Consider the following 14468-nt stretch of genomic DNA (forward strand, 5'->3'; position numbering starts at 1 on the left):
CCTTTACTCCCTGTCATATAGTACACCCGCTCAATTGGTCGGGTCGTCTTCCCTCATCTATGAGGCTCCACACCCTACCTAGAGGAGGTAAGATTATTTTCTCGTCCTTGACAACGTTACCCCCCGTAACTGTTTGGTCCTACCACATTTGTGTCACTTTAGTCATGTCATGCTGTGAACTCTTTCATGCCATGTTCCTTTTAATTGTTCTCCTAGCGTTAGTTCTTTTATTATCCCCTTGTTATTAATAGATACCGGCCTCATTTGGCCTAATCTGGATGATATACTGTCTCTTGTCTGGATGAGATCTTGTTTTCTGTCTCAGCTGATTAGATCACAGTCATGAATTCTGATGGTATCCATATCCCTTTCTTTTCTCCTTGGCCTTATCTACACAGGACGAATGCCTTTAGGATAACCCCTAGCTGAGGATTCTATCCCTCTGAAAGGGTACTTACCACCCATGACTGTTAACTAAGCGGTCATATTATTCCGGTCCTGAAGAAGTGTCGCTTGACCTTGAAGCACATGACACGAAACATGTTGACCTGATTTAGTCCACCAATGGCTACTAGAATACCTTTAATTATCATACGTAGCCTCACTGTTTTTAACAAAGTCCCATCCTTGACCATTTAATAAAGTGAACTAAAAAGGTTAGGGGCCTTTTTTAACAATCACAATCTACACCTTCACCAAACAATGTTTTTCTTATAGCCCCACACACCGCACTCACCATACGGCGTTCACAGATCAAAAGATCTCCGATAAAGATGCCACCAGGCCCGTCGGACATTGCAGCGCCGGTCCGACGAGGAGCGCCCAATGATGAAGCATGACACCCTAACAGGTGTGTGAGGGCATTACGATCTGGATTTGCAGATCCCCCCGGATACCATTTGTAATAGTGTAGTAGGTCATTGTAACCCTCTACCCAGGCCCATAGAGAGGAACTGTTTCCCTTTTTTGATATTAATCTATGGGGGTGGGTGCACATGACTCCCATCAGTGGACAGAGATATGAGGGGTAGGTGCATATCACTACCAGCTGTGTCCAGACATATGGGGGTGGGTGCATATGACTCCCAGCAGTGGACAGCGATATGAGGGGTGTGTGCATAACACTACCAGCAGTGTCCAAACATATGGGGTGGGTGCATATGACTCCCAGCAGTGGACAGAGATATGAGGGCTGGGTGCATATCACTACCAGCAGTGTCCAGAAATATGGGGATGGGTGCATATCACTACCAGCAGTGGACCGACATATGAGGGGTCGGTGCAGAGGACTCCCAGCAATGTCACACTCCCAGGAGGATGGATGTCTTTCACACACTGCATGACACACCACATGTGGGTGTGAGGACATATAACACATGCATACCCACCCATGGCGGATGCAGCCCAATACACACCCTGATTTCATGCCAACAGACTGGATAGTCATGTAACTGCATACATAAGATAGCCAAAGGGAACACACACTGTCATGCACATCCCAGGACTGATAGGAATGTCCAGGTGCTGGTCCAGCCACCAAGATGATGTCTCTCATGGAAGGAATAGGGTTCAATGCCACTAGATACGATGCCCACAATTGTGAGTCAGGTGCCCATATACCCTGCATAACACGTACCATTTGTGTGTTAGTCCATGATTACACACATGCATAGTGCTGAAAAGGGACAATTTGTCCCTGATGCCATTCCTACATACCCAAAACACAAGTACAGTGACTAGCAAGGATGACACAGACGATTCAGCAGGAGACATCGGTGAGCAGGCATGGCCATTGTTGAAGGGATCCGTCACCAAGAAAGGAAATGTGGACACAGGTCAGCACAACAATTGTGCAACTGTTTGCAGGGACGATGTCAGGTGCCACAGAGGAAGGAACAATCCTTGGGACAATGTCTCCAAAGGAAATGAACACACACTACCAATGATTATTTGCACAGACATTGTGATGGCACACAGATACCATGGTCCACCTCATGACCATCATACAAAAACATATCTCAGAACCCTAACACATTACCAGAACACCAACTTCATGAGCCTCATCACCAACGGTTATCAAAATAAGGGGGGAAGGAGAGGTTGATGGTTAGGTTCACCCTCCAGCAGTATATGTATCACAAAACAACCTGAACTAGTCAAGTAAAAGAACCTAACCTTAGGGGGAGGGAAGGTATCAGAAGCCAAATAGGTTCTAAAATACCAAATGTAGAGAAAGGAAAAGATTGTCCTTTTCTTGAGTCCCCTCACTCACCAGGGTTTCCCCACGGTGACATGCTTCATCATTGGGGTCCTCCCAGTCCTCTACGGACTGAGGCGTGCTGCGACTTGCGGATTACGTAGGAGCACTGGAAAATCAGACTATGTGTAGTGCAAGTGAAAGTGGAGTGGATTTGTGAAATTAAAATTAATCAGCTAGTGGGCCAAAATAGACTTTATTAATGCTCTAAGCTGAAGAAATTAAAAATGGGGTGATATACTAAGGTCCCTAGTTATAATGAAATAGGTGTACCTAGCATATTGTATTGTCAACTAGTTTCGAGCTTCCCCAGCTCTTCGTCAGGACAACACTGGGACCAGCCCAGTGTGACAGTGCCACTCCTAGTCAACCTTGATGTGGTGTAAAATGAAAAAACGCTGCAACAGTGAGGCATGCGTAACTTATAATACATACGTTTTGTACGTCAGGAAACTTCTGTGGGATATAATAAAATACATATTATTTCGAAAAAAATGTTGTTAGTGGGTACTTTTATCTATAAAAAGTTTTTTGTGAGCACACTACACCCAAGTGGTCAATCACTTCAGTCTATGACGTGCCTCGTGGTTGTTTCTTTATAAAAGAGAAGGAAAACAGAAGAAAGTTGAATCACTATCTCCATGCCGGCGTTTTTGTGCTGAAAAGTGATTTGTGGTTTAAAACATACTTAACCAACATGTCTGACATCACACGAAACATACATACACAAAACATACAATTGACACAAAAAACGGGTAATTACATACTTTTTAAAGGACATAGATATGCCTCATGGTCAACGGAGGGGCAATGGCGGTCTAATACATCTAAGAAAAAATGTAAAGTTTGCCGTTAAAGCTGTTCAGTGCTTCGTGGTCGAAGCTTGCCCTGTTATGGAGGCAGAAACGGAAAAAGATCAATGTTCTCCGTATGGTGGGCGGGATAAATTGAGCAAACTGTTCCGGAGCGCTCACTTACTTGTACCAGGACAGCCACGCATCGGAAAACCTACTGGGGCCAACACCTTCCGGACCGCATTCTGGCGTGTCTCAGGTGTGGTGATGTTTTATGAAGACGGGACGGGGTAGAAACTGAAAAGGGGAGTGCCTCGTACTTGGAGAGGCCTCCGGGGGGGGCCATCTTGGATAGGGACAAGTATTAAGGATAATACCAAGACGTATATTTCGTGAAGCACAATCGAGTTCAACGAAGATGTTGATAATGTGAATAGGCTTATGAAAGTTCTTAATAAGTCAACAGGGAATATTTTAAAGAATATTTTAATGACGTATAAAAAACTATGTAACAGTTATATCTCTTAATTAAGGTCGTTTTGTAAAAATGGTGGCTAGGTAATTGCACTCAGGGTATTGCAATCAAGAGGAGTCCCAAAGAGGTTTGTTTGAAACTGAAAAGGGGAGTGCCTCGTACTTGGAGAGGCCTCCGGGGGGCGGCCATCTTGGATAGGGACAAGTATTAAGGATAATACCAAGACGTTTATTTCGTGAAGCACATTCGAGTTCAACGAAGTTGTTGATAATGTGGATAGGCTTATGAAAGTTCTTGATAGGTCAACAGGGAATATTTTGAAGAATATTTTAATGATGTATAGAAAACTATGTAACAGTTATATCCCTTAATTAGTTCGTTTTGTAAAGATGGTGGCTAGGTAATTGTACTCAGGGTATTGCAATCAAGAGGAGTCCCAAGGGGGTTTGTTTCTTTCAATAAAAATCCAACAATTCAAAAAATTCCAAAGAATTTCGGACCACAAGTAGTGGGAACAATAGGAAGAACTTTACAGTCCTGGTGATACAGTGTCTGACATTCACAGGGGGTGTCACTGTCATGTGAATTGTCCCCAGGGAATTTCATCATTCAAACCATTGATATCAGAGCGGAGCTTGAAAACCCATCGCTGTTCCTTTTCATGTAGTTTCTTCTCACAGTTAGGCTGGTTGCTTACGTGTTCCAGAATGACCCAACTAAGGTCGTTCGGTGTGTGCTGTTTCTCCAAAAAATGGGTTGTCATTTTGGTGTTGTTGCGTTTGCATCTAAAGTTGCTCCGATGCTCAATTATCCTGGTATTCACCTTCCTTGTGGTCATCCCCACATAGTGAAGGTTGCAGATGCAGGTAATCAGGTACACCACTCCTGTCGTATTACAGTTGGTGAAGGATCTGAGGTCCCATGTTTTTCCATTGTTACAATTCACTGTTTTTGTCACTTTGGTTAAGTGGCATACACTGCAGTTGCTGCATGGGAAATGGCCCTGAGGTAGTGGGTGTAATAAACGTAAAGGGCCCGTTGTATTTGTGGGTTTAGGGCGAGTGTGGACTAAAAAGTCCCTCAAGTTCTTAGCTTTCCGATGGCTGAACATCGGTTTTTGTAACTCCAAACCTCCACTGTTTAGGGTTCGCCAATGTTTTTTTATTATCTTGGTTACTTGATTCGATGCAATATTGAAGGTGGTAATACAAATATGTCGTTTTTGACCTGGTTGCATGTTCTCAGGTTTGTCTTCCAGTAGTGCCTCTCTGTTGTTGTTTAGAGCTCTTTTCTGTGCTCTGGAGACAAGATGTTGTGGATATTGTCTATGCAACAGTTTGTGAGACAAGTCATTGGCTTGTAAGTTATAGTCTTGACGAGTGGTGCAGTTGCGTCGTAAGCGCAAAAATTGTCCAAAAGGGAGGTTATCTTTTAGACTTCTGGGATGGAAACTGTCATAGACTAGTAAGCAATTCCTAGCTGTGGGTTTGAAATGTGTAGTGGTAATTATACGTCCTTCATGTGCTGTTATATTTAAGTCAAGGAAGACCAGATTAGACTTACTCATAGTGAAGGTGAATTTCAAAAAAGGATCCTGTTGATTTAGCCAGATCAGGAAAGACTCTGCTTCTTTCTCGTTTCCCTCCCAAATCAAAAGCACATCATCTATGTACCTTTTCCATAATTTAATATGGTTGATGTGTGGATTGTGCTGATGGAGAATCTTTTGTTTCTCAAGGTGGAATACGTACAGTCCTGCTATGCTCGGCGCAAATGTACTTCCCATGCTGGTACCGTGGGTTTGTTTGTACAAGGTGTCATTGAATTGGAAAAAATTCTCAGTTAGAGCAAGGCGACAGCATTCCAGAACCACATGTCTGGGTGTATGGTAGTCCCAGGTGCTTAGAAAGAGTACTTCCTCCAGGATGTCCAAGGTGTCTTGGTGTGGGAGGCTAGTGTAGAGACTCTCTACGTCTAAGCTAATCAGTATGCTGGTTGAAGGATTGAACTCCAGGTCCTTAATTAAATTAAGGACTGCCTTAGTGTCCTGTAAGTATGTTTCGGTCGCTTGGACTAAAGGTCTTAAGAATGCATCCGCAAACTTAGATAAAGGTTCCAAAATAGAACCTATGCCAGATACTATTGGTCTACCAGGTGGCGCTTCCATTGACTTGTGTATTTTGGGAATTGTGTAAAAGTAAGGGATTACAGGTTTTCGGTTTTCCAAAAAGTCTGCTTCTTTTTTACTGATCCACTGATTTGCCAAGGATTCCTCCACCAGACTGGAAATCTCAATTCGTAGACGTTCTGTGGGGTCTTGGTGTATTGCCAGATAGTTGCGCTCATCAGCCAACAGTCTTAGGCATTCTTTCTGATAGTCAGGGGTGTTTTGTAGAACTATAGCCCCACCCTTATCAGCTGGTTTTATGGTTAGTTCCTTATTGTCTGAAAGTTGGTTTATAGCCTCGTACTCGGCTTTACTAGTATTATGAAATACTTTGATTGATCTCGGGTCCAATTCGGTTACCTCCTTCAACACCGCTTTTTCGAATGCCAGTAATTCGATAGGGAGGTTGTGTGCTGGGGGAGTGAAATTGGATTTCTTATGTAGTCCTGTATCCGTGGGGATACTTGAATAAGGCTCCTTGTCTCTGAAATAAATTTCCAGTTTAATCTTGCGAATAAACTCTTTTAATTCGCAGACAAGTCTGAATTTATCCAGTGATGCTGTGGGTACGAAACCTAATCCTTTTTCCAGGACAGTTTTTTGGATAGTAGTGAGATTTATTTTGGATAAGTTCACTACTAGACTGAGTTGTTGCTCGTCGAGGGCATGCTCGGTGGTCCCATGCTCCGTGTGTGGCTCCTCTCTGTCTCCAGAGGTTGGGCCCATTGTACTTGTTGGCCTCTTCTGTTTTTTCCTCTTAGAGGGGTCTTGCCTCTCCCTAAAAAAGACTGGCTCTGATCTTGGTTCTGTGGTCCTTCCCAGTATGGGTACGGTTGTTGTTGGTAAGATGGGTGAAAAGGGGGGGGGCCATAGAAGAAATGCGGTGGTGGGGGGGCGTATGGTGGTATATTTTGATATGAGGGCCAACCAAATCTTGGTCCGCCTCTATTTCTTTGACGTCCTCCTCTTGATCGTCTATTTCTGTTGGTGAGGTTGTAGTTCCTGCCAGAGTCTGAAATATCAGAACCTGTATCAGAGCCTTCGCTGTCTGTGTTGTAGCCTGGATTACGATTGGAGGGGATGTAATCATCCCTGGTGTAAGGATACACTTTTTCTAAAGAGAAATTCTTCTGATCTTTTTGTAATTTGACATATTTGGTGTCTTTGAGGCTTATTTCGAACTCCGTCATGGTCTTATTAAGTTCCTCAAGTCGTTTTTTTAGCTCCGCTGTGCTTTGGAATGTTTTCAGACGGACCTCCAAATTATGGATGTCGATTTTCATTTCCTCAGAGAGGCGTGCTGCAGTCTTTATAATTAGCACAAGCCAGTCTCTGGTGCAGTGCCACGATATTAGTGACCAATCCTTCTTAAAGAGTTTGTCGTTTTGAAAAATGAAGGGTTCATTCCTGACAATCAAGCCACGTGGGGCAATGTTGGCTCTTACATATTCCGTCATCATGATTCCATGAATCAATGTTTTGATTTGTTCTCGTTTTAGTTCTGTCAATTCATCCCAGCATTGACTGGCTTCGCTTGTGTCCCTGGTACTGGTCCCAGCCAGGGGAAGCATGGAAGCTATGATTTTATCAACCTCGTCTTGAGAGTAGGTGAGGCCTATTCTTTCTGCCATGTTGACTAATGTTGGAAGAGTAAGTGTGAAAGGAAGAGTCAGACAGTGGTTGGTTTTAAATGGGGGGGCGAAGGGTTTCCCACAGCTGCACGCTGTAAATAATGGTTATCAAAATAAGGGGGGAAGGAGAGGTTGATGGTTAGGTTCACCCTCCAGCAGTATATGTATCACAAAACAACCTGAACTAGTCAAGTAAAAGAACCTAACCTTAGGGGGAGGGAAGGTATCAGAAGCCAAATAGGTTCTAAAATACCAAATGTAGAGAAAGGAAAAGATTGTCCTTTTCTTGAGTCCCCTCACTCACCAGGGTTTCCCCACGGTGACATGCTTCATCATTGGGGTCCTCCCAGTCCTCTACGGACTGAGGCGTGCTGCGACTTGCGGATTACGTAGGAGCACTGGAAAATCAGACTATGTGTAGTGCAAGTGAAAGTGGAGTGGATTTGTGAAATTAAAATTAATCAGCTAGTGGGCCAAAATAGACTTTATTAATGCTCTAAGCTGAAGAAATTAAAAATGGGGTGATATACTAAGGTCCCTAGTTATAATGAAATAGGTGTACCTAGCATATTGTATTGTCAACTAGTTTCGAGCTTCCCCAGCTCTTTGTCAGGACAACACTGGGACCAGCCCAGTGTGACAGTGCCACTCCTAGTCAACCTTGATGTGGTGTAAAATGAAAAAACGCTGCAACAGTGAGGCATGCGTAACTTATACTACATACGTTTTGTACGTCAGGAAACTTCTGTGGGATATAATAAAATACATATTATTTCGAAAAAAATGTTGTTAGTGGGTACTTTTATCTATAAAAAGTTTTTTGTGAGCACACTACACCCAAGTGGTCAATCACTTCAGTCTATGACGTGCTTCGTGGTTGTTTCTTTATAAAAGAGAAGGAAAACAGAAGAAAGTTGAATCACTATCTCCATGCCGGCGTTTTTGTGCTGAAAAGTGATTTGTGGTTTAAAACATACTTAACCAACATGTCTGACATCACACGAAACATACATACACAAAACATACAATTGACACAAAAAACGGGTAATTACATACTTTTTAAAGGACATAGATATGCCTCATGGTCAACGGAGGGGCAATGGCGGTCTAATACATCTAAGAAAAAATGTAAAGTTTGCCGTTAAAGCTGTTCAGTGCTTCGTGGTCGAAGCTTGCCCTGTTATGGAGGCAGAAACGGAAAAAGATCAATGTTCTCCATATGGTGGGCGGGATAAATTGAGCAAACTGTTCCGGAGCGCTCACTTACTTGTACCAGGACAGCCACGAATCGGAAAACCTACTGGGGCCAACACCTTCCGGACCGCATTCTGGCGTGTCTCAGGTGTGGTGATGTTTTATGAAGACGGGACGGGGTAGAAACTGAAAAGGGGAGTACGAGGCACTCCCCTTTTTTCCCCCCAATTTATCCCGCCCACCATACGGAGAACATTGATCTTTTTCCGTTTCTGCCTCCATAACAGGGCAAGCTTCGACCACGAAGCACTGAACAGCTTTAACGGCAAACTTTTCATTTTTTCTTAGATGTATTAGACCGCCATTGCCCCTCCGTTGACCATGAGGCATATCTATGTCCTTTAAAAAGTATGTAATTACCCGTTTTTTGTGTCAATTGTATGTTTTGTGTATGTATGTTTCGTGTGATGTCAGACATGTTGGTTAAGTATGTTTTAAACCACAAATCACTTTTCAGCACAAAAACGCCGGCATGGAGATAGTGATTCAACTTTCTTCTGTTTTCCTTCTCTTTTATAAAGAAACAACCACGAGGCACGTCATAGACTGAAGTGATTGACCACTTGGGTGTAGTGTGCTCACAAAAAACTTTTTATAGATAAAAGTACCCACTAACAACATTTTTTTCGAAATAATATGTATTTTATTATATCCCACAGAAGTTTCCTGACGTACAAAACGTATGTATTATAAGTTACGCATGCCTCACTGTTGCAGCGTTTTTTCATTTTACACCACATCAAGGTTGACTAGGAGTGGCACTGTCACACTGGGCTGGTCCCAGTGTTGTCCTGACGAAGAGCTGGGGAAGCTCGAAACTAGTTGACAATACAATATGCTAGGTACACCTATTTCATTATAACTAGGGACCTTAGTATATCACCCCATTTTTAATTTCTTCAGCTTAGAGCATTAATAAAGTCTATTTTGGCCCACTAGCTGATTAATTTTAATTTCACAAATCCACTCCACTTTCACTTGCACTACACATAGTCTGATTTTCCAGTGCTCCTACGTAATCCGCAAGTCGCAGCACGCCTCAGTCCGTAGAGGACTGGGAGGACCCCAATGATGAAGCATGTCACCGTGGGGAAACCCTGGTGAGTGAGGGGACTCAAGAAAAGGACAATCTTTTCCTTTCTCTACATTTGGTATTTTAGAACCTATTTGGCTTCTGATACCTTCCCTCATCACCAACATCAAGTACCTGAAATGCAATGGTGTTGAAAGTAAAAGAAAAGGCTTTATTCAGCACAGAAACATAATAAATTAATAAGACTTTTTACAAAGGCCAATGGCCAGTCCATTTCTCGAGTCCAAGGGTGGACGTAGGGGACCGCGTCCACCCCTACCTTGCCTGCACAAACGAACCTCAAGGTTTGTCGACCGGGGGGGCATCATCTGTGGCAGGACCAAGCACCGCAGGGACAGGAGGGGGTTGGGTAGGTGTGGTGGGTGCAGGGGTGGACGTCTCCACCACTGGGGGTGGGGCAGCGCCAAAGGTGGAGGTGAACACGGCTCTGCACACTTTTGCTAGGGCCTCCATCCTAACCCCTGCACCTGAAGATACCCCCGGGCCAACGAAGGGTGTGGTGGCCGAGGGATGGGGTGCAGCGCTCTTTGGGGAGGGGGTGGACATGGGGGGGGACTCAACTCCCCTGCCCGGTGACGTCCTCGCACGCTTGTGGGGTGGTGTCACAGTGGGGCTGATGGCCAGACCAGCCATGTAGCTGTCCTTTGGTGACAGTTTGGCAGGGGAGCTAAGAGGAGTGATTTTGGAGGAACTGGGTTGTGAGGACTGCGGACTATGATTGTGGCTGCGTGTCTATCGTTTTCCCCCAGACCCTGTTGGTGTGCCTATATCCCCCTGAGTGTGCGTGCCTGGATGTGTGCGCTGTGCCTTACTTGTGGGTGTGCTGGATGTGTCTGTTGGGGTGTGTGCCCGTGACTGTCTGGGTGTGCGTTGGGCAGGCATGGGAGAGGGCAGTGTGGATGAGTCCGGGGTAGGGGGGGACGGAGCGCTGCAGGGCAGTAACTGCTGCTGTCAGTGAAGAGTCCATGGACCGCATAATCCTGCGTTGGTCAGACATCGTTGCTGACATGCCCTCCATGAACGACACCACCTGTGTGAGCAGTCTAGTGTGGTCATGGAGGACATTCAGCATCGATGCCTGCCCAACCTGCAACTCCTGCAGTATGTCCACAGATTCTTCACTGAGGGCAGCAGGGGTGACATGGGCAGGGGGTGCGGTGCCTGGCACGAAGGAGACACGGTGGGACGCTGCACGGACAGGAGGGACGGGAGCAACTGGGAGGCGGATATGGGAATGGAGCAGGCGGGGACAGATGTGGGTATGCTGCCAGTTGGTGTTGCGGCCTCCGCCTCCTCAGGGAGTTCAGCCTCAGACCCGTCAGCACTGGTTCCTGCTGACTCCACAACACTGGCGGCACTGTCGCTGGGTCCCTCCTCCAGGTCCATGCAGGTGTCTCCCTCGTTTTTGGTTGATGATGCTGTGGGCAAGGATAAGAAACCAAAATGCATCAGTCACCTGTATACATCTGACACATGAGCACAAAACAATTGGTCACAGTGCATACCCGGCAATGCATCATGAGTAACAGCTACATTACTCTGCACATATGTATGCCCTGTACTGCCCAGTTGGTAGACCCACTATGCTACTTGGACACCATGAAAAAAAGAACACACCAGGCCACAACTTGAATGAGAAATACACTGAGAAGCTAGTGTCTGTGAACCGGTGAGCACATCAATACATAGAAGTCATGCCACCTCTTGTTTACCCTGAAAGAAAAAGTAGTGGTGCACCCAAGGTAAACTAACATGCCTCAATACTCAAGATGTCACCACACTCAGAGACCTGTAAGTACTTTGGAACACAAAACAAAAAAATGTGGTTACCTTGGGACTCACAATACTTTACACAATCGACATGTTTTGAATGTGGAAATTCGCCATCTCGTGAAAAGAACACTCATGTGCCTGGATGAAATATGTCGCACAAGGCAGTGCACACAAAAGTAATTTTACCCTGTCATTGAAGAAGCTGACACCTTTTCTAAGAAGCCACAGTTAGAAATAAATGGTGTTGCAGAAAGTACATGTGCCCACGGAGGTCTTGATGTCTTGACACTCGTTAGTTCATATCACCAACATCAAAGGAGTCTCACAAAATCCAGACCTCAGTGGGAACATGTATATGGAGAATCTGCAACACCAATTAATTCTAACAGTCGCTTCTTTGAAAAGGTGCCAGTGTGTTCAATGAAAGTGGAAATGCCGTTTGGTGTGCACTTCCTCAGGAGATATCTTTCATGCAGGCACATCATTGTTCTTAACACAAATCATCAAATTACCACATTTAAAACATGAAGAACTGTTGACAAGTGCTGTGAGTGCTAAGGTACAATTTATTTAGAGTAACAACTTGAATTATGTCATTTGTCACATGGCTATCCGTCATCTGATTACACAGTTGGCTACACATATGACCCACTGCCTGTCATCTGGAGTGGCACACATGTCGACACCCAGGACAATGCATAAGCTAATGGGCCTGCAATTGGTTTGAAAAAAAGCCTAGCTGTACTGTGGGGACACCCTCATGGCAAGCCAGAATGTACACACAGATGTCAGCACACAAAGTCAAAACTGCGTTGCATCTGAACCACACACAGGTGCTAAAAATGTATGAGCACGATACATGTTTGTAAAAAACTGGCACAGGCTGCAAAGCACGAACATTAAGCACTGGCCACCATCACAGTGGCACTGCACGTTGATTTTCTGTACAGCCAATTCTCACACACAAGTTAGACCTGGCGATGAAAAATCAGGGTTGCACATGTATGCCCCTCCCGCACCCCCCCCATACCTGAGTCAATGTGACTGATACAGATCAAGAAGTGACACCTCTTATTCAGGGTTACAATAACTGTGCTTGAAAACTTGCTTCATTGACACAACATCACCTCCTGGGGCTGGCAACACATATTTGTGACAAAATACCATCAACAGATTGTTGGGAATAGCCACACAGGCACTGCCCAGTGTGAGTATGCACAAGGAAAATGGTGTATCCCTGTCCAGTGGACACATGTAGCACACATTTGAAAAATACAAACTAGGCCAGGTAACAATGCCACAGAGGCAGACCTATGCTGAACCCACAGTGAATGTGCACAGTGTTGGATGACACACATGATTAGGAGGCCAGGGTGTCTCAGGGGACTGTGGTGGGCACACTGCTCCGTGGTCCTGGAATGAGCTGACTGTACCATGTTCAACCGTCATGGCACTATGCATATCTCCCACTCATGCACATCATGTCTGAGGCCACAACATTGGTCATGCATGCTGCAAGGGGTTTCAGTTGAAAGCTCACACTCCTATGTTGAGAATCATCATCAGTGACAACAAATATGGATCCCCAACATAGTGAACAGGTCATGGCACAGGCAAGGTACCAACACAAGTCACAGACCACCCTCCAACATGATGGAGAAAGCTATGTGCACTTAGATTCACTGGCACCCTAGATGACCATGTGCAAATGTGATTACACACAGACCAGGGGACACATGTCAAGGAGGGGAAGGGATGAAAAAGAGCCCCAGGTGACAATGGGGAACAGAAAATGCACTGCACATATCAACTCTGGGAGTGTATTCATGCGAAAGAGCACTTTCAAATGCAGGCGACACATAACACGACCAAAAGCCATGTACCTACCCCCTCCTTGCTGCAGTCTCTCCTGTAACTGCCTATCGAGGTCAGGGAAGACCACCACCAGGACACGTCTCATGTGGGGGGTCAGGCGTCGGCGGCCGCCGTGGAGGCAAGGAAGGACGAGCCCCAGCTGGACCCGGGCGATCCGCCGGGTCCAGCACCGGATGTCCTACCACCTCTTGCGGACCTGTGGCAGCTGCCGACTACGCTCCTCTGCAGTTCTCACGGCCCTGACGACGTTGTTCCAGATCACCCCCTTCTCGTAGGCAGTTACCTGTCAGGATGACAAAGTGACACAACATCAATACACCTGCTCCATGTCCCAGAGACACACATTAGAACATCTTTGAAATGTTGAACAGGGCATAGGATGCTGACATGAATTGCCTCATTCAAAACAAGAAATAGCCCTGTGTGCAAGCGCCAATGCACTACATGGCATTGAAAGTCAACATGTGGCATGAGGGGTGCAACACACTCACTGATCATGCCACACACTGTGCAGCACATGCAACAGCAGGCTGATGGCCAGCACGTGCCAAGCAGTCACATGTCCCACTCCACTGACGCACCCTCATAGACAGACACACCCAGGCACAGATCACTCGCCTGTCATTGACAACAGCGGATACAACCCTCACTCTGCACATGTGCCATTTGCCAGTGGGGAGTCACAGGTGTCGTGCTAGCTCTGCAAGTCAAACACAAAGCACGGCTTACTTGTCACATCAGATGGGTAGATCTGTTGCCTCCACCATGCAGCTGTGGTGCAACACTTCACATAGACACTCACTCACATGACAAGGAACATTGACACACATCAATGTCCACAAGGCCGTACACATCATTTGGACACTCTCACCACAGGTCCACTCAACTCATACACATGTGTGGGTACAGTCACCTGTCACACCGGGGGGACCACTGAATCACCTCAGGACAACAGGAAGAAAAGCCACCAAGGATTTGCCAGGCTGAATGTGTCATCACTATGCAGTGAAAGTCACTGTAAGCACTATGCAAGTGAGGAGTGCACACAGGAACTACATCATGCTCTGCATGAGAGCCATAGGCATGACCCCCCCGGGACACACTCTAAACAACATTGCATGTGTGTCCCACCTGGACACTATATTGACT

Source organism: Triturus cristatus, chromosome 11, assembly GCF_964204655.1.
Source record: "Triturus cristatus chromosome 11, aTriCri1.1, whole genome shotgun sequence".
Lineage (NCBI taxonomy): Eukaryota > Metazoa > Chordata > Amphibia > Caudata > Salamandridae > Triturus > Triturus cristatus.